The 24,356-nt window shown below is 54.4% G+C and overlaps 1 protein-coding gene across 2 annotated transcripts in view; it reads right to left on the reverse strand.

Annotated features, from left to right (window-relative positions):
- NEIL1 (nei like DNA glycosylase 1) overlaps positions 1-24,356 on the reverse strand; it is a 206,312-nt gene that overhangs the window by 146,490 nt on the left and 35,466 nt on the right. The window lies entirely within an intron of this gene.

Raw genomic sequence — 24,356 nt, forward strand, 5'->3', positions numbered from 1 at the left:
GGGTGTGAGGGTGAGGGGGGTGAGGGGGTGAGGGGGGTGAGGGTGAGGGGGTGAGGGGGTGTGAGGGTGAAGGGGTGGGGTGTGAGGGTGATGGGGTGTGAGGGTGATGGGGTGTGAGGGTGAGGTGGGTGAGGGTGTGTGAGGGTGCGTGAGGGTGTGTGAGGGTGAGGGGGTGCGAGGATGAGGGTGGGTGAGGAGGTGTGAGGATGAGGGTGGGTGAGGAGGTGGGTGAGGGGGTGGGAGGGGGCGGGGGATTGAGGATGAGGGGGTGTGAGGGTGAGAGTGTGTGAGGGTGATGGGGGTGAAGGTGAGGGGGTGTGAGGGTGAGGGGTGTGAGTGTGAGGGGGTGTGAAGGTGAGGGTGGGTGAGGGAGGGTGAGGGTGTAGGGTTGTGAGGGTGTGAGAGGGAGTAAGGGTGAGGGAGTGAGGGGGTGTGAGGGTGAGGGTGACGGGGTGAGTGTGACGGGTGAGGGTGTGTGAGGGTGAGGGGGTGAGGGGGTGAGGGCGAGGGGGTGTGAGGGTGTGGGGGTGTGAGGGTAAATGGGTGTGAGGGTGAATGGGTGTGAGGGTGAGGGGGTGTGAGGGTGAGAAGGTGTGTGGGTGTGTGAGGGTGAGGGGGTGAGAGGGGGTGAGAGGGGGTGAGAGGGGGTGAGAGAGGGTGAGAGGGTGAGGGTGTGTGAGAGGGTGTGAGAGGGTGTGTGAGGGTGGGTGAGGGTGTGTGGGGGAGGGTGAGGGTGTGTGTAAGGGAGGGTGAGGGGGTGTGAGGGTAAGGGGGTGAGGGGGTGTGAGAGTGAGGGGGTGTGAGGGTGAAGGGTTGTGAGGGGTTGTGGGGGTGTGAGGGTGAGGGGTGTGAGGGTGAGGGGGGTGAGGGGGTGAGGGGGGTGAGGGTGAGGGGGTGAGGGGGTGTGAGGGTGAAGGGGTGGGGGGATGAGGGTGAGGGTACGTGAGGGTGAGGGGGTGTGAGGGTGAGGCGGTGTGAGGGTGAGGGGGTGTGAGGGTGAGGGGGTGTGAGGGTGAGGGGGTGTGAGGGTGAGGGGGTGTGAGGGTGGGGGTGTGAGGGTGGGGGGTGTGAGTGTGGGGGGTGTGAGGGTGGGGGTGTGTGAGGGTGAGGAGGTGTGAGGGTGAGGTTGTTTGAGAGTGAGAGGGTTGTGAGTGTGAGGGGGTGAGGGGGTGTGAGGGTGTGTGAGGGTGTGAGGGTGAGTGAGGGTGTGTGAGGGGGTGTGAGGGTTAGGGGGTGTGAGGGTGAGGGGATGTGAGGGTGAAGGTGTGTGAGGGTGAAGGTGTGTGGGGGTGAGGGTGAAGGTGTGAGGGTGTGTGAGGGTGAGAGGGTGTGTGAGGGTGAGAGGGTGTGTGAGGGTGTGGGTGTGTGAGGGTGTGGGTGTGTGAGGGTGTGAGGGTGAGGGTGGGGGTGTGAGGGGGTGTGAGGGGGAGGGAGAGGGAGGGTGAGGGAGGGTGAGGGGGTGTGAGGGGGTCTGAGGGTGTGGGGTTGTTAGGGTGTGAGGGTGAGGGGGTGTCAGGGTGAGGGGGTGTGAGGGTGTGTGAGGGTGAGGGGGTGTGAGGGTGAGGGGTGTGAGGGTGAGAGGGTGAGGGGGGTGAGGGTGAGTGAGGGTGTGAGGGTGAGGGGGTGGGTGAGAGGGTGTGAGAGGGTGTGTGAGGGTGTGAGAGGGTGTGTGAGGGTGTGAGAGGGTGTGTGAGGGTGGGTGAGGGGGTGTGAGGGTGGGTGAGGGGGTGTGAGAGTGAGGAGGTGTGAGGGTGAGGGGGTGTGAGGGTGTGTGAGGAGGTGTGAGGGTGAGGGGGTGTGAGGGTGTGTGAGGGGGAGTGAGGGTGTGAGAGGGTGTGTGAGGGTGGGTGAGGGGGTGTGAGGGTGGGTGAGGGGGTGTGAGGGTGGGTGAGGGGGTGTGAGGGTGAGGGGGTGTGAGGGTGAGGGGGTGTGAGGGTGAGGGGGTGTGAGAGTGAGGAGGTGTGAGGGTGAGGGGGTGTGAGGGTGAGGGGGTGTGAGGGGGAGTGAGGGTGTGAGGGGGAGTGAGGGTGTGAGGGTGAGTGAGGGTGTATGAGGGGGTGTGAGGGTGAGGGGGTGTGAGGGTGAAGGGATGTGAGGGTGTGAGGGAGTGTGAGGGAGGGTGAGGGGATGTGAGGGTGAGGGGATGTGAGGGTGTGTGAGGGTGTGAGGGTGAGTGAGGGTGTGTGAGGGGGTGTGAGGGTTAGGGGGTGTGAGGGTGAGGGGATGTGAGGGTGAAGGTGTGTGAGGGTGAAGGTGTGTGGGGGTGAGGGTGAAGGTGTGAGGGTGTGTGAGGGTGAGAGGGTGTGTGAGGGTGAGAGGGTGTGTGAGGGTGTGGGTGTGTGAGGGTGTGAGGGTGTGTGGGGGGGTGTGAGGGGGTATGAGGGGGAGGGAGAGGGAGGGTGAGGGAGGGTGAGGGGGTGTGAGGGGGTCTGAGGGTGTGGGGTTGTTAGGGTGTGAGGGTGAGGGGGTGTCAGGGTGAGGGGGTGTCAGGGTGAGGGGGTGTGAGGGTGAGGGTGTGTGAGGGTGAGGGGGTGTGAGGGTGAGGGGGTGTGAGGGTGAGAGGGTGAGGGGGGTGAGTGAGGGTGTGAGGGTGAGGGGGTGGGTGAGAGGGTGTGAGAGGGGGTGTGAGAGGGTGTGTGAGGGTGTGAGAGGGTGTGAGAGGGTGTGTGAGGGTGGGTGAGGGGGTGTGAGGGTGGGTGAGGGGGTGTGAGAGTGAGGAGGTGTGAGGGTGAGGGGGTGTGAGGGTGTGTGAGGAGGTGTGAGGGTGAGGGGGTGTGAGGGTGTGTGAGGGGGAGTGAGGGTGTGAGGGTGTGAGAGGGTGTGTGAGGGTGGGTGAGGGGGTTTGAGGGTGGGTGAGGGGGTGTGAGGGTGGGTGAGGGTGGGTGAGGGGGTGTGAGGGTGAGGGGGTGTGAGGGTGAGGGGGTGTGAGAGTGAGGAGGTGTGAGGGTGAGGGGGTGTGAGGGTGAGGGGGTGTGAGGGGGAGTGAGGGTGTGAGGGGGAGTGAGGGTGTGAGGGTGAGTGAGGGTGTATGAGGGGGTGTGAGGGTGAGGGGGTGTGAGGGTGAAGGGATGTGAGGGTGTGAGGGAGTGTGAGGGAGGGTGAGGGGATGTGAGGGTGAGGGGATGTGAGGGTGTGTGAGGGGGTTGAGGGTGAGAGGTTGAGGGTGTGAGGGTGTGAGGGTGTGTGAGGGTGAGGGGGTGAGGGTGTGGGGGTGTGAGGGTGCGGGTGTGTGAGGATGAGGGGGTGTGAGGGTGAGGGGGTGTGAGGGGGTCTGAGGGTGTGGGGTTGTGAGGGTGAGGGGGTGTGAGGGGGTGTGAGGGTGAGGGGGTGAGGGTGTGTGAGGTTGAGTGAGGGTGTGAGGGTGAGGGGGTGTGAGGGTGAGAGGGTGTGTGATGGTGGGTGAGGGGGTGTGAGGGTGAGGGGGTGTGAGAAAGCCCCCACTAATACCGGGAGATTTAGACCACTTACTCCTACTGAGCCTCAGGCCCCTGGCTCCTGTAATACCACAATTTTATAATGTTGAAAATCACTGTAGGGATGGGCCAAATGTGACACAAAACAGATTTGATTTACTCTCGGGCCTAGAGGCGTGTGACTGACGTGAGGACTCAGAGGGACAGGGAGGGGAGAGACTGGCTGACTTGGGATGTATGGAACTCGCACAAGTAAAAATGAGTCATAATATTACCCAACCTAAGCGTGAAAGCATCACTGAGGGCGTGGGGGAAAAGGTAAAAATGTAAAGCTGGAATATTGCTGGTCTGCGGTCCAAAAGGGATGATAATGTCTGGCTAAATTTTGTAAAACAGTACGACATTGTTGCATTTCAAGAGACTTGGGACAAGGATTATGATTTTTGGATTAATGGTTTTACATCTTACTATGTACCTGCCTTGAGTTCGTCAGCAGGGAGAGACAGAGGGGGACTTATGTTTCTGGTTTCAGTAAACATAATGGGAAGAGTCAAAAAGGTCGACTGCACTTCCCCATATTATCTAATATTAGAAGTAAGTTTGGCAAACAACATCAAACTAATTCTTATTAACTGTTATAATTCATTGCAAGGGGAGTCCCCAAACGAGAATCTCCATTCGCTGTCGAATTTTTTAATAACCTATAAGGAAAACCAAACCACTTTTGTTCACTATATCCTGATGGGTGATTTTAATGTACACTTATGTAATCTAAATTGCCAATATAGTGATAGCGATGGCCCTGTTTTTACAACCCCTCAACATTTTGAACACAGCTCCAAGGGAGAAGCATTGGAGGCACTTTTGTCTAATAATGACCTGTTTGAGGTGGGGTTTTTTGATGAGAGTAACCGTGTTCCTACGTACAGGGCTAGGGACGGTGAATCTATAATAGACTACATATTCTTATCCCCAGGAATTTTAAGTTATGTAATTATCTATAATGCTATCCTCTCCTCCTTTAGCGATCACAACCCGATAGTGATCGAATTGGAAAATGGTCTTTCCCTCCTGAACAAAACAGCTTCGTCACAAGTTGCAGCTGATGTAAAAGCTAAAGATCACGGGAGGAGATTAAAATGGAGTAAGGTCATCCCCGAAGACTTTTTCCAAACGATGACAACAAAGCTTGGCACGGAACTAAATACATGTACAGACCCCCTCAATAATGGGGGGGGGTGTAATAGCCTCATATAAAGCCATATGCTTGCAAGTTGCTAAAGAACTCACAATTAACACCCGAGTTAAAACTAATCCTGCCTTAGGCTGGTTTGACCATAAATGCACTAAAGCGCATAACCTACTTAAAAAGGCTCTTAATAAGACACCAAGGAATAAAAGGCTAGTAGCCCAGCTTAGGAAAGAGTACTCATTAATACTTCTGGCCCGGAAAAATGAAATTAAAAAAGATGCGTGGGCAAAATTAATGAAAAAAGCAACTATGAAAGATAGTTCCGTGTTTTGGGCAATTGTCAATAATCCTTTGTTCACTGGTTCCCAGAACTCTGTATTAGAAGTTAACATCTCAGAGGAGGACTGGTTAAGCCATTTTGAAAAAATCTATGGGAGCAATATTGAGCTGGAAACTTTTGAGGTACCAATTTCTGATCCTCCATTGATACCTATCAGTTTTAATATAGCGGAGGTTGAGAAAGCAATAGAGGGAATGGCAGGGCGTAAGGCGCCAGGCCCTGACGGCGTGCCTTCTGATATGTATAAGGCTAATCCCAAATATTGGGCAAAAATATTGACGAACGTTTTTAACACAGCGGCCGTCACAGGGTCCCTGAAATCATGGTCCCGTTCAATTATAATCCCCGTGTTTAAGAAGGGTCAAAGGGGAGACCCCAGATGTTCTAGGCAAATATCTTTACTAGATTCCTCTATTAAAATTTTAGGGAAGGTTATTCTAGCTAAAATAACAGACTGGGCTACGGAGAAAGACATTCTAACTAATGCCCAGTATGGCTTCAGATCTGGGAGGGGGACCAATGTCTTAATTTACATTTAATTGTATTTAAATACACGAAGGCTGCTAAGGGTTCAATTTTCCTGGGTTTCATGGACTTGTCCACGGCCTTCGATCTAGTTAACAGATCGAGGCTGTGGACCATGCTGTTGGACCTAGGACTTGACCGGCCCCTTGTGTACTTTTTAGCTGAGTTACACAGAGACTTGAGAGCGTCAATAAGGATGACACAGGAGGGGAAATGTACTGCAAGTTTTAAATCAGGTAGAGGGGTGCGCCAAGGATGCATCTTGGCCCTTATGTTATTTACCTTATACATAAACTCCCTGGAAGATAACTTGTTAACGGCAACACTAGATATTCCGCGTGTGGGAGGAACACCCATTCCTGTACTCCTATACGCGGATGATGCCGTCTTACTGGCTCGGACCCCCCTTGGTTTACAAAGATTACTAGATTCCTTCGGGGATTTTATGAAATCACTGGACCTTGTGGTCAATAATGGTAAATCGCACATTATATCACTAGGCACGGGAAAAAACAACATTAAATCCTTTTATTGTAACAGGGAAGCAATCTCAAGAGTGAAAGTGTTTACCTATTTGGGAGTTGTTTTTGACGATAAAGGACTTTGGGCACGGCAGCTCTCAACTTAGGTAAATGCTGTGAGAAGCTCCTCAGCTGCAATATTAGGTTTCGCTAAAAGACTGGGGAGAAAGCAGTCCGAAGCAATCCTAGCTATATACAAAGCAAAAACCATATCAATTGCTAGGTATGGTGCTGCAATATTGGGGTACATTAATTCTGATTCCATCCAAAGAGAAGAAAATAAATTTCTACGTGCCCTCCTCGGCCTTCCACAATCGAAAGCGACCTTTTCGGTCCACCTTGAGTTGGGGATAGGCTATATTTTAGATACAATTAAAATGGCCCCAATCTTGCTATGGATCAGAATCTGGTTGAATCTGAATCTTACTCTGAATCATAAGATTCTGAAGGATTGCATGAATTTAGATAAAATGAAGGAAATCGAGTGGCTGTCCTTTATTAAAATGTCAACAAGGAAATTGGGGCGCCCAGAGATTTTCACCAATCCTGAAGGTCTATGTAAAGCTGATTTTAAATGGGTTAAAACAAATTACACTAAGCTCAGAGAGTCAGAGCGGGAATCCGAAGAGTTAAGTAAACCCACAGTTAGAGCTCATTACTTGCTCATTTCGTCTCTAGCCATGCAATCGTATATTTCCATCGTTACGATTCCTTTTCACAGATGGCTATTGACAAAATTCCGCTTCAACCAGATCCATTTGGTATTAAGTGACCCACAGGGATGGAGTAGGCCTGAGGATGCGGCTCCTTGTAAATGCGATGATTTCTCCCCTCAAGATACCATGCATTTTATGTTTTTTTGTCCTCTGTATTATGAAGCTAGAAAAAGGTTTATTTTTCCAGTACTGAAAGAGAATGCTTTTATACAGTCTAAACCTGCATTATTGTTTCTACAATTAATGGAATTCCCTGTAACCATGTTTGGCGTCGCAAGTTTTCTTGTCGCGTCTAGTAGGAGTAGGAGGATCAGACAGGCAGCTCAACAGGAGATGAAAAATCAGTCATTATAAGTCTACCGATAGTGATTAACTTATTCTTACCATGAAATAGTTTTTTAACTGTTTTTAATGGAATTTTATGCTTTGATACTATTTTAAAAGAAACAAAAATTTGTACAGTATACTTTTATGATTTTTTTATAATCGAATAAAGTGGTCCTTTTGACTGATTCTGTCGGGGGTCTCTACTCACGTTGAACTCTGTCCGAGTTACTCGTAACAGCGGCTTATCAAGGACTGTCTGCTTTCGAACTTGTTCTGTGACATCGCAATGGAATTTAAAATATATCTACTGATGTCAATTTGATATAATTCGATTCAAGATACCTTACGGCCCCCTACGTAGCTGCGTTACGGCAATCTTGATTAGTACCTGTGCCATTATATTGGTACTATCCGTCTTCGTTATTCATACCCTACATTGCACTGACATTGGATAAAATATCTATTGAATTCTGCCCTGACGAAGCTCCCATGGTTGGGGAGCGAAACGCGTTGGCTGTCCTGTGCACTTTGAAAAAAATAAAATAAAAGATAAATCTATTTTTGCAAAATTCTGGTCTCCTGCAATTTACTTTGCGATTTGGTGCTGCCTCCACTTTTTCTTCGAATAAAGTGGTTTTGACTGAACTCTTTAAAGAACTCGACATCACAACAAAGTAACAGTTCCCTTCTACTCTCGGAAACGGATACCCGCCCAATCACTCATTTAGCATATTTTTGCCTTAAGACCCTTTTTTGGCTAGGTACAATACTGCACATGTTTGTGGTCCCAGGTCGGTGGTCCTTGGAATTGAAAGCAAAGGATTTGCTATGGAGTTTGAAGCTGTTTTTAGATGAGAGTGTTTTCTGGATGAGAAAACAAGTCGTAAACGTAATAAGGGTTGTTCATAATTTTGTCTTTTAAAGTGAGGTCTGTGGCCCCCAACTTCTCCTTTCCCTTAAATATGGACATAAAAGTATTATCAATGAGATATCTTCTTGCCTATTTCTTCTGGCAATGGAAAGAGCTCGGTTGAGGGGGCATTCATAACTAGAGGAGTTCAAAGAACAAGGATTCTGAGTTGATGAACTTTGTTTCAGGTCTGTTCAGTTACACTAGCTGTCATAATCTGTCCAAATTTATGAGATTACAGATTTTTTAGCCAATTCAGGTGTCGAAGTGTGTGAAGCATATTCAGATAGGATTCCCAGACTCATACAACTCCAAATCAAAGAATCAAGTCTTTCATGCAAATTTGATCAATTTACATAACTAAGACAGTAGTGACAACCATAAGAGGTCCAATAATTGGAAGGTGGTATCTGCCACTAAATTTAAACAAGCATTTGCAATGCAATAGGTCTCGCGTTAGGAAAGTTTGAGCTATTGGTATTGTAAATGACAAATGTTTTATTTATGTTTTGTTTTTGAAAATAGCGAAATTAATAGCTTTGTCATTTACAATGCCAATAGTTATAACTTTCGCAAATGTGACACCTATAGCATTTGTAATGCAATAGGTGTTGTATTTACATGACTTACATGTATTGATATTACAAATAACAATGGCTTTTAATTTTTTTAATAATTAATACTTAAATAAAAGTTATTGTAATTTATAATGGCAATCGCTTAAACTTTTGTAAATAACTTTTGTGAAGATTATGTTCAGTGTATTTTATTGTGACGAAAATCCAAGAACAGAAGTGAAATATTAACATCTTTTTGTTACATTTGTAATAAAGTTTGAAACATTGAGAGAACATATTTGAACCAGTTGTTGAATGGTTGCACAGATTGATGCTGTGGTGGCGCTGAGTGATGTTGTGATGGCAAACGAGTGATGCTGTGGCGTTCAGTGATGCTGTGGTAGCGCATAGTGATGTTCTGGTGCCCCTGAGTGATGCTGTGGTGGTGCTGAGTGATGCTGTATGCTATGCTATGTTTTCTTTTGGTATCCTATGTTTGGTTTTGTTATGCTATGTTTTTCTAACCTATGTTTTGATTTGTTATTCAATGCTATGCTGTGTTTTATTATGCTATGCTGTTTTGTTATGCTATGCTATGTTTTGCTATGCTTTGTTATGCTATGCTATGTTTTGTTATGATATGCTATGTTTTGTTGTGTTTTATTATGCTATGCTTTTTTTTGCTATGCTATGTTTTGTTGTGTATGCTATGCTATGTTTTGCTATGCTATTATATGTTTTGTTTTGCTATGGTATGTTTTGTTGTGTTTTGTTAAGCTATGCTATGTTTTGTTGTGTTTTGCTATGTTTTGTGATGCTATGTGTTGTGTTTTGTTATGCTATGTTTTGTTATGTTTTGCTATGTGTTGTTATGCTATGCTATTTTTTGTTTTGCTATCCTATGCTTTGTTTTGTTATGCTATGTTATGTTTAGTTTTGCTATCCTATGCTTTGTTTTGTTATGCTATGCTTTGTTTTGTTATGCTATGCTATGTTTTGTTGTGTTTTGTTATGCTATGCTATGTTTTGTTGTGTTGTGTTTTGCTATGCTATGCTTTGTTATGCTATGCTATGTTTTGTTATGCTATGCTATGTTTTGTTGTGTTTTATCATTCTATGTTTTGCTATGCTATGTTTTGTTATGCTATGTTTTGTTGTGCTATGCTTTGTAATGCTATGTTTTGTTATGCTATGTTTTGTTATGCTATGCTATGGTAAGCTTTGTTGTGTTATGCTATGCTATGTTGTGTTTTGTTATGCTATGCTATATTTTGTTGTGTTTTGTTATGCTATGCTATGTTTTGTTGTGTTTTGTTATGCTATGTTTTGGTATGCTTTGCTATGTTTTGTTATGCTTTGCTATGTTTTGTTGTGTTTTGTTATGCTATGCTGTTTTGTTGTTTTGTTATGCTATGCTTTGTTTTGTTATGTTATGTTATGTTTTGTTATGTTATACTATGTTTTGTTCTGCTATGTTTTGTTGTGTTTTGTTATGCTATGCGATGTTTTGTTATACTATGCTATGTTTTGTTTTGCTATGCTATGTTATGTTGGGCTATGCTTTGTTTTTTTATGCTATGTTTTGTAATGCTATGCTATGTTTAGTTGTGTTTTGTTATGCTATGCTATGCGTTGTTGTGTTTTGTTATGCTATGTTTTGTTATGTTATGCTATGTGTTGTTATGTTTTGTTTTGCTATCCTATGCTTTGTTTTGTTACGCTATGTTATGTTTAGTTTTGCTATCCTATGCTTTGTTATGCTATGTTTTGTTGTGTTTTGTTATGCTATGCTATGTTTTGTTGTGTTGTGTTTTGCTATGCTATGCGTTGTTATGCTATGCTCTGTTATGCTATGCTATGTTTTGTTATGCTATGCTATGTTTTGTTGTGTTTTATCATGCTATGCTGTTTTGTTATGCTATGTTTTGTTATGCTATGCTTTGTTATGCTATGTTTTGTTATGCTATGTTTTGTTATGCTAAGCTTTGTTGTGTTATGCTATGCTATGTTGTGTTGTGTTTTGTTATGCTATGCTATGTTTTGTTGTGTTTTGTTATGCTATGCTATGTTTTGCTGCTGTTTTGGTATGCTTTGCTATGTTTTGTTATGCTTTGTTATGTTTTGTTGTGTTTTGTTATGCTGTTTTGTTGTGTTTTGCTGTTTTGTTATGCTATGCTTTGTTTTGTTATGTTATGCTATGTTTTGTTATGTTATACTATGTTTTGTTCTGCTATGTTTTGTTGTGTTTTGTTATGCTATGCTATGTTTTGCTATACTATGCTATGTTTTGTTTTGCTATGCTTTCTTATGTTGGGCTATGCTTTGTTTTTTTATGCTATGTTTTGTAATGCTATGCTATGTTTAGTTGTGTTTTGTTATGCTATGCTATGTTGTGTTTTGCTATGGTATGTTTTCTTTTGTTATCCTATGTTTTGTTTTGCTACCCTATGCTTTGTTTTGTTATGCTATGCTATGTTTTGCTATCCTATGCTGTGTTTTGTTATGCTATGCTATGCTATGCTGTGTTTTGTTATGCTATGCTGTGTTTTGTTATGCTATGCTGGTGAGGGTGAGTGAGGGTGGGTGAGAGGGTGTGAGGGTGGGTGAGGGTGTGTGAGGGTGGGTGAGGGTGGGTGAGGGGGTGTGAGGGTGAGGGTTGTGAGGGTGTGTGAGGGTGATTGAGGGGGTGTGAGGGTGAGGGGGTGTGAGGGTGTGTGAGGGGGGTGAGGGGGTGTGAGGGTGAGTGAGGGGGTGTGAGGGTGAGGGTGGTGGGGTGTGAGGGTGATGGGGTGTGAGGGTGAGGGCGTGTGAGGGTGAGGGTGTGTGAGGGTGAGGGTGTGTGAGAGTGTGTGAGGGTGTGTGAAGGTGAGGGGGTGTGAAGATGAGGGTGGGTGAGGAGGTGTGAGGATGAGGGTGGGTGAGGAGGTGGGTGAGGAGGTGGGTGAGGGGGTGGGAGGGGGCGGTGGAGTGAGGATGAGGGGGTGTGAGGGTGAGTGTGTGTGAGGGTGATGGGGGTGAAGGTGAGGGGGTGAAGGTGTGAGGGTGAGGGGGTGTGAGTGTGAGGGGTGTGAGGGTGAGGGTGGGTGAGGGAGGGTGAGGGTGTAGGGTTGTGAGGGTGTGAGAGGGTGTAAGGGTGAGGGAGTGAGGGGGTGTGAGGGTGACGGGGTGAGTGTGACGGGTGAGGGTGTGTGAGGGTGAGGGGGTGAGGGTGAGGGGGTGAGGGCGAGGGGGTGTGAGGGTGTGGGGGTGTGAGGGTGAATGGGTGTGAGGGTGAGGGGGTGTGAGGGTGAGAAGGTGTGGGGGAGTGTGAGGGTGAGGGTGTGAGGATGAGGGGGTGTGAGGGTGAGGGGGTGAGAGGTGAGAGAGGGTGAGTGGGGGTGAGAGGGGGTGAGAGGGTTTGTGAGAGGGTGTGTGAGGGTGAGAGGGTGTGAGAGGGTGTAAGAGGGTGTGAGAGGGTGTGTGAGGGTGGGTGAGGGTGTGTGTATGGGAGGGTGAGGGGGTGTGAGGGTGAGGGGGTGTGAGAGTGAGGGGGTGTGAGGGTGAAGGGTTGTGAGGGGTTGTGGGGGTGTGAGGGGGTGAGCGGGTGTGAGGGTGAGGGGGGTGAGGGGGTGTGAGGGTGTGAGGGTGAGGGGGTGAGGGGGTGTGAGGGTGAAGGCGTGAGGGGGTGGGGGATGAGGGTGAGGGTAAGGGGGTGTGAGGGTGAGGCGGTGTGAGGGTGAGGGGGTGTGAGGGTGAGGGGGTGTGAGGGTGAGGGGGTGTGAGGGTGAGGGGGTGAGGGTGAGGGGGTGTGAGGGTGGGGGGTGAGGGTGGGGGGGTGAGGGTGGGGGGTGTGAGTGTGGGGGTGTGTGAGGGTGGGGGGGTGTGAGGGTGAGGAGGTGTGAGGGTGAGGAGGTGTGAGGGTGAGGTTGTGTGAGAGTGAGAGGGTTGTGAGTGTGAGGGGGTGAGGGAGTGTGAGGGGGTGAGGGTGTGTGAGGGTGTCAGGGTGAGTGAGGGTGAGTGAGGGTGTGCGAGGGGGTGTGAGGGGGTGTGAGGGTGAGGGGATGTGAGGGGATGTGAGGGTGAAGGTGTGTGGGGGTGGGGGTGAGGGTGAAGGTGTGAGGGTGTGTGAGGGTGAGAGGGTGTGTGAGGGTGAGGGGGTGTGAGGGTGAGGGGGTGTGTGGGGGTGTGTGAGGGGGTATGAGGGGGAGGGAGGGGGAGGGAGAGTGAGGGGGTGTGAGGGGGTCTGAGGGTGTGGGGTTGTGAGGGTGTGATGGTGAGGGGGTGTGAGGGTGAGGGGGTGTGAGGGTGAGGGGGGTGAGGGGGTGTGAGGGGGGTGAGGGTGAGTGAGGGTGTAGGGGTGAGAGGGTATGTGAGGGTGATGGGGTGGGTGATAGGGTGTGTGAGGGTGTGAGAGGGTGTGTGAGAGGGGGTGTGAGGGTGGGTGAGGGGGTGTGAGGGTGGGTGAGGGGGTGTGAGGGTGGGTGAGGGGGTGTGAGGGTGTGTGAGGGTGGGTGAGGGTGGGTGAGGGGGTGTGAGGGTGAGGGGGTGTGAGGGTGAGGGGGTGTGAGGGTGTGTGAGGGGGAGTGAGGGTGTGAGGGTGAGTGAGAGTGTATGAGGGGGTGTGAGGGTGTGTGAGGGGGAGTGAGGGTGTGAGGGTGAGTGAGAGTGTATGAGGGGGTGTGAGGGTGAGGGGTGTGAGGGTGAGGGGGTGTGAGGGTGAAGGGATGTGAGGGTGTGAGGGAGGGTGGGGGATGTGAGGGTGTGTGAGGGGGTTGAGGGTGAGAGGTTGAGGGTGTGAGGGTGAGGGTGTGTGAGGGTGAGGGGGTGTGAGGGTGAGGGGGTGTGTGGGGGTGTGTGAGGGGGTATGAGGGAGAGGGAGAGTGAGGGTGAGGGGGTCTGAGGGTGTGGGGTTGTGAGGGTGTGAGGGTGAGGGGGTGTGAGGGTGAGGGGGTGTGAGGGTGAGGGGGTGTGAGGGTGAGGGGATGTGAGGGGGGTGAGGGTGAGTGAGGGTGTAAGGGTGAGAGGGTATGCGTTAGACAGGGACCCGGAGGGTCGGCCGAGTACAGGGGGGGAAGAGGCCTCCGGTGAGGGTCCTCCCCGGTAATTGTACAGACAGGTAACTTCCCCCCCACAGATAGACACCACACCGGGACGAGTTCTTCACACTTTTATATATCTTAAGAGCACGGTAATTGACGGTACAGCCGGACCAGGATACGAGGATCCTGTCAATTCTAGTCTCTTTGGGGGGAAGGGTAGGGGGACAGTCTCAGTACCGGACAGGTACGGGGGTAGCAGGTGTGGAGCTCACAATCCTCGAGCTGAAGGTTCGCAAGTAGGGGCCGCGGCAGCGCCGGCCGGCCTTCGGGATGGTTCACGAAAGGATGAGCCGCGGCAGCGCCAGCAGGCCCTCAAGATGGTTCACGAAAGGATGAGCCGCGGCAGCGCCAGCAGGCCTTCAAGATGGTTCACGAAAGGATGAGCCGCGGCAGCGCCAGCAGGCCTTCAAGATGGTTCACGAAAGGAGGGGCCGCGGCAGCGCCAGCAGGCCTTCAAGATGGTTCACGAAAGGATGAGCCGCGGCAGCGCCAGCAGGCCTTCAAGATGGTTCACGAAAGGAGGGGCCGCGGCAGCGCCAGCAGGCCTTCAAGATGAGTTCGTCTCGGTGTCTCTCGACTCCAGGATACAACTGCCTTCCTGCTCTGGAGCTGCCCCAGTTATAGGCCTGGCGCCCTTTGATGTCCGGACCCTCGCACTTGGAGGTCGGGGTGTCCGGGATGAGGGAGTCCAGACACCCAGCAGGGGGGTGGAGCCAGCGCCCAGGGAGGCTGGGGGGATCGACACCTGGCGGAGGGGAGCCGTTGACACTCCTTCTCCCATTGACCTGCCAAGTTGTCTCTTTACCCCCTGGGTGGATGGTGGTGCCTCGATGTCGGGGCCTGGCTGGGCCCGAGGCCGAGGTCGACCCGAGGCCACGAGGCCTGGTCGAGTAGTGTCCAAAATGGCGGCTGGGCCGGGGACAGGGGTTCTGGAAAGGACCAGGGCCAGCCGATACGGTGGTGTTCAGGAGCCAGGGTTCCGTCGGGGAAGGGCCGGAGGTTGCCCCGGCGGGCTGCGGGGGGTGGTTCTTGTCCGGGGAGCAGGAGGAGCAGGGGTCCGCGACCCGCCATGCGGGGAGGGGACAGCCTGGCCACGAGGCCTGTCCAACATGCGTCCCCCCCAGCTGAAGGCAGGGAGAGTCAGCCATCCTCTTGGGTACTCTCCTCGCCGAGGCGGAAGAAGCGGGACAGGCCGTCTGCGTTGGCGTGATCTTGGCCTGGGCGGTGCTCCACAGTGAAGTCCATTCCCTGCAGGGAGATGGACCAACGCAACAGCTTCGGGTTTTCTCCCCGCATCTGCATCAGCCATTGCAGGGGTCGGTGATCTGTTTGGGTACCGAAGAGATAGGGCCGGAGCTTCTTGAGGGCCCATACTACGGCGAAGGCCTCCTGCTCGATGGTGCTCCAGCGCTGTTCTCGGGCCAGCAGGCGTCGGCTGATGAAGACCACTGGCTGATCGACCCCCTCGGTGTTGAGTTGGGAGAGGACGGCCCCTATGCCATGATCTGAGGCGTCCGTCTGCACTATGAATTCCCGGCTGTAGTCGGGGGCTTGGAGTACGGGGGCGGTGCACATGGCGGACTTCAGGTTCTCAAAGGCCGTCTGACATTCCGGCGTCCAGTTGACTTTCTGGGGGTTCTTTTTGGATGTGAGTTCTTGAGTGGCCCTACAATGCTGCCATAGTCTTTTACGAAGCGCCGGTAGTACCCGGTGAGCCCCAGGAAGGCTCGGACCTCTGTCTGGGTGACCGGGGGCTCCCAGGCTTGGATGGCGGCAATCTTGAGCTGGAGGGGGGCCACCAGGCCACTTCCCACCTGGTGTCCCAGGTAGGTCACGGACCCTTGGCCGATCTGGCACTTGCTGGCCTTGATGGTTAGCCGGGCCTGCCGGAGGGCGTTCAGGACCTCCCGGAGGTGGTGGAGGTGTTCTGCCCAGTGGCGGCTGTACACAGCAATATCGTCCAAATAGGCTGCGCTGAATTCCTCCAGACCCGCCAAGACTTTGTTCACGAGTCTCTGGAAGGTGGCGGTGCGTTTTTCATTCCGAATGGCATCACCTTGAAGTGGTAGTGGCCGTCCGGGGTGGAGAAGGCGGATCGCTCTTGGGCACCTGGAGTGAGGCCGATCTGCCAATAGCCCGCTGTTAAATCGAAGATGCTCAGGTAGCGGGCGGCCCCCATGCGGTCGATCAGCTCATCTGCCCGGGGAATGGGGTGAGCGTCGGTCCTGGTGACGGCGTTCAGACCCCGATAGTCTACACAGAACCTGAGCTCGGGGGCGACGCCCGGGGCGGCGGCCTTGGGGACCAACACGACGGGGCTGGCCCAGGGGCTGTCGGACGGCTCGATCACTCCCAGAGCTAGCATCTTGGAGACTTCCGACTGGATGCAGGCGCGTACTCGATCAGGCACCCTGTACGCCCTGTGTCGGATAGGGGGGCTATCCCCGGTGTCAACGTCGTGGAGGCACCAGGGGGTGACCCCAGGGATGAGGGTGAACAGGTCGGCAAACTGTAGAAGCAGTTCTCTACAGTCTTGGCGTTGTGCTGGGGACAGGGCCTCGGAGAGGTGGACTCCCTCCACGGAGCCGTCTTTCTCGAGCGTTTTCAGGAGGCCGGGGAGGGGCACGGAGTCTTCTTCAGCCCCACTGTCGGTAGCCATCAGGAGGCTAAGTTCAGAGCGTACAAAGTGGGGCTTGAGTCTGTTGGCGTGGAGGACCCGCAGGGGGTTTCGGGGGGACTCCAGGTAGGTGACGGGGCCCTTGCGCTCCACCACTTTGAAGGGTCCTGTCCATTTGTCCTGGAGGGCGCAAGGTTCAACCGGGGACATCACCCAGACCTGTTGTCCCGGCTCGAACTCGATGGATGAGGCATTCTGATCATACCAGCGCTTCATGTCCTCTTGGCTGGCTTCGAGGTTGGCTTTGGCGAGTTCCCTGAACCGCCGGGTCTGGTTACGGAGAGTCAAGAGGTACTTGTATACATCAGAGGGAGTCTTCTGAGGGGCCACCTCCCATCCTTCTTTGACTAGGCTGAGGGGGCCCCTGACGGGGTGTCCATACAAGAGTTCGAACGGACTGAAGCCCAGGGATTTCTGGGGGACCTCCCTGTAAGCGAACAGGAGGCACAGGAGCAGCATGTCCCATTGGCGACGTAAGGGTTCTTCCAGGCCCATGATCATCCCTTTGAGGGTGCGGTTAAATCGTTCTACTAGTCCGTTCCCTTGCGGGTGATAGGGGGTCGTGAATTTGTAGGTGACCCCGCACTGTTGCCATAGGGACTTCATGTACTTGGAGATAAAGTTCGTGCCCCTGTCACTGACGACTTCTCGGGGGAAGCCCACCCGCGAGAAGATCCCCATCAGGGCTCGGCCCACCACGGGCGCCGTCACGGTCCGGAGAGGTATGGCCTCGGGATAGCGGGTGGCATGGTCCACCAGGACAAGGATGAACCTGTGTCCCTGTGCTGTCCGGGGCTCCAGGGGCCCCACAATGTCTATTCCCACCCGCTCAAAGGGGGTGGTGACGATGGGAAAGGGTTGCAGGGGGACCTTCAGTTTTCGACCGCTTTTCCCGCTGGCCTGGCAGGTGGGGCAGGCCCGGCAGTGGTTCGCTACATCGTTCCGCATCTTCGGCCAGTAGAAGTGGGTCACCAGGCGGCTGTACGTCTTGTCCTGCCCCAGGTGCCCGGCAAGAGGCACATCGTGTGCCAAGTCCAATAGGACGTCTCTGAATCGGAGGGGGACCACCAGCACCCGGCTGGCTCCAAGTTCGGCGATCTTTTGCTCACTGTAGAGCAGCTCGTTGTCCCAGTAGATCCAGTGGGCCCCCGATGTATCCCCTGCGCTCTGGGCTATGGCTTGTTGTCGGAGGCCCTCGAGGGAGGGACACGCTCTTTGTTCCTGGCGGAACTGTTCCTGAGTGGGGCCACCTTCTTGGCGCCACTGGGCCAGCTCCGGGAGGTCTTGGGGCTGATCCCGTTTTTCGTTGTCGGACCCCGGAGGACCAGGCTCAGGGGTGGTTTCTTCGGTGACAATTGGTGGGGGAGGCCCGGGCCACTCTGGTTCCTCTTGGTTGGGGATGGCGCGGGCGGCCATGGATCGGGTCGTTATGCAGACCCATTCAGGGAGACCAAGCATCCCCAGGTGCTCCCTCCGTTCAACGGCTGACCAGGGGGAGCTTTCGAGGTCGTTCCCCAGAAGGCAGTCCACCGGGGCATCGTCGCGGACAGTTACTTTTAGCATGCCGGACACCCCCCCCACTCGAAGGGGATGCGGGCCATCTGGCACAGGCTTTCGGAGTTGTCTGCCGACCGCACTGGACAAAGTACATTTGGTAGGATCTGGTCAGGGGTCACCAGGTGGCAGCGGACTGCGGTCACACTGGCCCCTGTGTCACGGAGGGCTTCCGCCCGGCGTCCATTGATTGTGACCCACTGGCTGTATTTCTGCGTGTTGGCGGGGATGGGCGCCCGCGGGACCATGTCCCTCTCTCCTAGACAGACCAGGGACATGGCAGCTGGTTCCCACTCGGGCTGGTACGGCTCGTACTCTTCGGCGTCTTCCTGGCCTGGCTCTTCTCCCAGAGCGGCGGCGGTGATCTGGCGGTTCATGGGACTCTGATTTTTCGGGCAGTTGGGATCATTGGCGTAGTGGCCGGGTCGCTGGCATTTGTGGCAGGTAACGTTGGCGCGGAAACCTGGTCGCGTTGGAGGGCTACCTCTTCCGGCCGGGGGCGGGGGGTTGCTAGTGGAGGGCACTGTGACGGTGTCCCGGCCCCGACCCTGGCCTCCTCCTCCTCCCCGTGGCCGGTGGGGCCCTTGGGAGGCTCTGTTTTGCTCGCTGGGCCAGTTTCGAGGGACTCGGGTACTTTCCCATCGGTCTGCTTCGATGGCGAGTTTCCGAGGTTCGGTCAGTTTACTATCAAGGAGGTGCTGTCTTAGTTCAACAAAGCAATTATTGGAGAGGTGCTCCCATACAATCAGGTTGAATAATTGCTCGTAGGTGGTGACCTGGCTGCCCTTGATCCATCCATCAAAGGCTCGGCTAAAAAAGTTCACATACTCCACCCAAGTTGTACCAGGGATCCGTTTGCAGTCCCGAAATCTCTGCCGGTACATCTCGGGCGTGAGCCCATAGCGAGTGAGGAGGGCGGCCTTCATGTGGTCGTAGGATGTCATCTGGTGGTCGGGGAGTTGCAGCAGGGCGTCTCTTCCTTCGTTAACAAATTTACCCCATAGCCCGGCTCCCCAGTCGCTCCGTGGAATTCGGTGGGAGGTCATTGCTACCTCGTAGGCTTTAAACCATTGCTTGATATCATCGTTCCGGTAGTATTCCCGGACGACGTCCTTGGGGATGTGGACCTTGGGGTCCGTCGGAGCAGTGGGGCTCGGGTGCCCGGAGACGCCGAGGTCTTTGTTCTGCCGTCAAATTTCTAGCTCCTTCAAGTTGCGCTCATGCTCGTATGCTAGTCTTTTTTCTTCCAGCTCCCTCTGGCTCTTTTTCTCTTCTCGTTCTTCCCTGAGCCGTAAGTGTTCGAGTGTTATTTTTTGCTCTGCCAATTTGAGTTCTCCATCTAAGCGGAGTCGAGCCAGCTCCAATTCGTGGAGCCGGCTTTTCTCCCGTTCTCGGGCCTCTTCGGACGAGAGGCCCGATCTTCTTTCGTCTGCAGGGGTGGTACTTGTTTCGGTGGTCTCGAGGTTTTGATTTTGGGGTGGGGGTGTTTCCGTCTCCACCCAAGCTTCTAAGGCGTGCTTGAGGTCATCTTTCGTGCTCAGTCCCGTGGTAGCAATGCCCAGCTCTATGCAAAATTGCTTTAGTTCTTTGTGGCTGTATTCTTCCAGCTTTTCCATCTGAAATGTTTCCGTTGTTCCACTCTCCTTTGTCGTCATGGTGGCTGTGTGTCGTGGGGTGAGTTACTCTCTGTACGATTATGCGTCGGCTTGGATCGCGCCGCTGGCCACCAATGTTAGACGGGGACCCGGAGGGTCGGCCGAGTACAGGGGGGAGAGGCCTCCGGTGAGGGTCCTCCCCGGTAATTGTACAGACAGGTAACTTCCCCCCCACAGATAGACACCACACCGGGACGAGTTCTTCACACTTTTATATATCTTAAGAGCACGGTAATTGACGGTACAGCCGGACCAGGATACGAGGATCCTGTCAATTCTAGTCTCTTTGGGGGGGAAGGGTAGCGGGACAGTCTCAGTACCGGACAGGTACGGGGGTAGCAGGTGTGGAGCTCACAATCCTCGAGCTGAAGGTTCGCAAGTAGGGGCCGCGGCAGCGCCGGCCGGCCTTCGGGATGGTTCACGAAAGGATGAGCCGCGGCAGCGCCAGCAGGCCCTCAAGATGGTTCACGAAAGGATGAGCCGCGGCAGCGCCAGCAGGCCTTCAAGATGGTTCACGAAAGGATGAGCCGCGGCAGCACCAGCAGGCCTTCAAGATGGTTCACGAAAGGAGGGGCCGCGGCAGCGCCAGCAGGCCTTCAAGATGGTTCACGAAAGGATGAGCCGCGGCAGCGCCAGCAGGCCTTCAAGATGGTTCACGAAAGGAGGGGGCGCGGCAGCGCCAGCAGGCCTTCAAGATGAGTTCATCTCGGTGTCTCTCGACTCCAGGATACAACTGCCTTCCTGCTCTGGAGCTGCCCCAGTTATAGGCCTGGCACCCTTTGATGTCCGGACCCTCGCACTTGGAGGTCGGGGGGTCCGGGATGAGGGAGTCCAGACACCCAGCAGGGGGGTGGAGCCAGCGCCCAGGGAGGCTGGGGCGATCGACACCTGGCGGAGGGGAGCCGTTGACACTCCTTCTCCCATTGACCTGCCAAGTTGTCTCTTTACCCCCTGGGTGGATGGTGGTGCCTCGATGTCGGGGCCTGGCTGGGCCCGAGGCCGAGGTCGACCCGAGGCCACGAGGCCTGGTCGAGTAGTGTCCAAAATGGCGGCTGGGCCGGGGACAGGGGTTCTGGAAAGGACCCGGGCCAGCCGATACGGTGGTGTTCAGGAGCCAGGGTTCCGTCGGGGAAGGGCCGGAGGTTGCCCCGGCGGGCTGCGGGGGGTGGTTCTTGTCCGGGGAGCAGGAGGAGCAGGGGTCCGCGACCCGCCATGCGGGGAGGGGACAGCCTGGCCACGAGGCCTGTCCAACATGATGTGAGGGTGATAGGGTGGGTGAGAGGGTGTGTGAGGGTGTGTGAGGGTGTGTGAGGGTGTGAGAGGGTGTGAGAGGGTGTGTGAGGGTGTGAGAGGGTGTGTGAGGGTGGGTGAGGGGGTGTGAGGGTGAGGGGGTGTGAGGATGAGGGGGTGTGAGGGTGAGGGGTGTGAGGGTGAGGGGGTGTGAGGGTGTGGGGTTGTGAGGGTGAGGGGGTGTGAGGGTGACGGGGTGATAGTTGGGGGGGTGAGGGTGTGTGAGGTTGAGTGAGGGTGTGAGGGTGAGGGGGTGTGAGGGTGTGTGATGGTGGGTGAGGGGGTGTGAGAGTGAGGAGGAGTGTGGGTGAGGGGGGTGAGGGGGTGTGAGGGTGTGTGGAGGTGTGAGGGGGTGTGGGGGGGTGAGGGGGTGTGAGGGTGGGTGAGGGTGGGTGAGGGGGTGGGTGAGGGTGTGAGGGTGAGAGGGTGTGAGGGTGAGGGGGGTGAGGGTGAGGGGGGTGAGGGTGAGGGGGGAGGTAGAGGGGATGTGAGGGTGAGGGTGTGTGAGGGTGTGTGAGGATGAGGGGGTTTGAGGGTGTGTGAGGGTGTGTGAGGGTGGGGGTGTGTGAGGGTGAGGGTGAGTGAGAGTTAGAGGGTTGTGAGTGTGAGGGGGTGAGGATGTGAGGGTGAGTGAGGGTGTGAGGGTGAGGGGGGTGAGGGGGTGTGAGGGTCAGGGGGAGTGAGGGTGTGTGAGGGGGAGTGAGGGTGAGTGAGGGTGTATGAGGGGGTGTGAGGGTGAGGGGGTGTGAGGGTAAGGGTGTGTGAGGGTGAAGGGGTGTGAGGGTGTGAGGGGATGTGAGGATGAGGAGAGGTGAGGATGAGGAGATGTGAGGGTGAGGGGATGTGAGGGTGAGGGGAGCTGAGGGTGAGGGGATGTGAGGGTGAGGGGATGTGAGGGTGGGTGAGGGGATGTGAGGGTGAGGGGGAGTGAGGGTGTGAGGGTGAGTGAGGGTGTATGAGGGGGTGTGAGGGTGAGGGGGTGTGAGGGTAAGGGTGTGTGAGGGTGAAGGGGTGTGAGGGTGTGAGGGAGGGTGAGGGGATGTGAGGGCGAGGGGATGAGAGGGTGTGTGAGGGTGAGGGTGTGTGAGGGGGTTGAGGGTGAGAGGTTAAGGATGTGAGGGTGAGGGTGTGTGAGGGGGTGAGGGGGTGAGGGGGTGGGGGTGTGAGGGTGTGGGGGGGTGAGGGGGTGTGAGGGTGAGGGGGTGTGAGGGTGGGGGGTTGTGGGGGTGTGAGGGTGGGGGGGTGAGGGTGACGGGGTGAGGGTGACGGGGGTGTGAGGGTTAGGGGGTGAAGGTGTGTGAGGGTGAGTGAGGGTGAGGGGGTGTGAGGGGGTGTGAGTGAGGAGGTGTGAGGGTGAGGGGGTGAGGGTGTGTGAGGGTGTGTGAGGGTGTGTGGAGGTGTGAGAGGGTGTGTGGAGGTGTGAGGGGGTGTGGGGGTGCGAGGGGGTGCGAGGGGGTGTGAGCATGAGGGGGTGTGAGGGTGGGTGAGGGTGGGTGAGTGGGTGTGTGAGGGTGAGAGGGTGTGTGAGGGTGAGAGGGTGTGTGAGGGTGAGAGGGTGTGAGTGTGAGGGGGGTAAGGGTGAGGGGGGGGTGAGGGGGGACAAGGGGGGTCAGTGGGAGGTAGAGGGGATGTGAGGGTGAGGGGGTGTGAGGGTGAGGGTGTGTGAGGATGAGGGGGTTTGAGGGTGTGAGGGTGAGGGGGTGTGAGGGTGAGGGTGTGTGAGGGTGGGGGTGTGTGAGGGTGGGGGGGTGTGAGGGTGTGGGTGGGTGAGAGTTCGAGGGTTGTGAGTGTGAGGGGGTGAGGATGTGAGGGTGAGTGAGGGTGTGTGAGGGTGAGGGGGGTTAGGGTGTGTGAGGGTGAGGGGGGTTAGGGTGTGTGAGGGTCAGGGGGAGTGAGGGTGTGTAAGGGTGTGTGAGGGTGAAGGGGTGTGAGGGTGTGAGGGAGGGTGAGGGGATGTGAGGGTGAGGGGATGTGAGGGTGGGTGAGGGTGTGTGAGGGGGTTGAGGGTGAGAGGGTGTGTGAGGGCGAGGGTGTGAGGGTGTGAGGGAGGGTGAGGGGATGTGAGGGTGAGGGGATGTGAGGGTGAGTGAGGGTGAGTGAGGTTGTGAGGGTGAGAGGGTGTGTGAGGGCGAGGGTGTGTGAGGGCGAGGGTGTGTGAGGGTGTGTGAGGGTGAGTGAGGGTGTGAGGGTGAGAGGGTGAGGGGGTGAGGAGGTGTGAGGGGGTGAGGAGGTGTGAGGGTGAGGGGGTGAGGGTGTGTGAGGGTGGGTGAGGGTGAGTGTGTGAGGGTGAGTGAGGGTGGGTGAGGGTGGGTGAGGGTGTGAGGGTGTGTGAGGGTGAGGAGGTGTGAGGGTGAATGTGGGTGGGGGTGTGTGGGAGGGTGTGTGAGGGTGAGGAGGTGTGAGGGTGAATGTGGGTGGGGGTGTGTGGGAGGGTGGGTGAGGGTGAGTGAGGGTGAGAGGGTTGTGAGGGTGAGGGGGGAGGTTGAGGGGGGTGGGTGAGGGGTTGTGAGGGTGAGTGAGGGTGGGTGAGGGTGTGAGGGTGAGTGAGGGTGTGTGAGGTGAGGAGGTGTGAGGGTGAGGGTGTGTGAGGGTGAGGGTGAGAGGGTGGTGAGGGTTGCGAGGGGGTTGAGGGGGGTGAGGGTGAGGGGGTGAGGGTGTGAGGCTGAGGGGGAGAGGTTGTGAGGGTGAGTGAGGGTGTGTGAGTGTGGGTGAGGGTGCGAGGGTGAGTGAGGGTGTGTGAGGGTGTGTGAGGGTGAGAGGGTGTGTGAGTCCAAAGTAAATGGTGGCAGGGCAGACATTATAAGACAGAGAGAAACACAAATGTTAAGATAACAGTGCTCGAAGGGGTTGTGAGATGGTGGAAATGGGATTACAGGAGAAAGGATGAAAAGTTAAGTAGGAAAGAGGCCAGAAAGGAGACACAAAGGAGTGAAGTGTGTGGCGGAAACAGGGAAAAGCAGAAAAGAATGAAGATGGATCCAAGATGGTGCAGGTAGGGTCACATGCGGGAGAAGGATGACTCGTTAGGAGAGTGTGATGAAGCTCTCGGCATTGCTGGGGCGGGGGAAGGCATTCCTTTGAAGTCTGATGTGGGGGCGGGGGAGTGGATCCCTTTGAAGTCTGATGCCGAGGCTTGTGGTGTGCTTTGTGCACGCGAAAGGCTCACATGAACTGTACCCAATCCGCAGCAGTTTGGATAGACTTTTGAAAGCCTCACTATAATCTCGACACAAACAAGCGGATCCCTTTGAAGTCTGAGGCCGAGGCTTGTGGTGTGCTTTGTGCACGCGAAAGGCTCACATGTACTGTACCCAATCCGCAGCAGTTTGGGTAGACTTTTGAAAGCCTCACTATAATCTTGACACAAACAAGCATTGCTAAAGCAATGCTGTAGGTCGAGACCTAAAAAACATATATTGCAAAAGGCAATAAACAATTCAGAAGTAGCAGGTGAAAATATATTTTCATGGTAATAAAAGCAAAGGCATTTAATAGCTTCCCTGCACACGCAAAACCAGCAAACAAAGTTAAAACAGCAAACAAAGTTAAAACAGCTTCGGACAGATGTAGAGGAGTAGTAATGAGTATGCAAGCCTAAAGC

Source organism: Lissotriton helveticus, chromosome 3_2, assembly GCF_964261635.1.
Source record: "Lissotriton helveticus chromosome 3_2, aLisHel1.1, whole genome shotgun sequence".
In the NCBI taxonomy this organism is placed as follows: domain Eukaryota; kingdom Metazoa; phylum Chordata; class Amphibia; order Caudata; family Salamandridae; genus Lissotriton; species Lissotriton helveticus.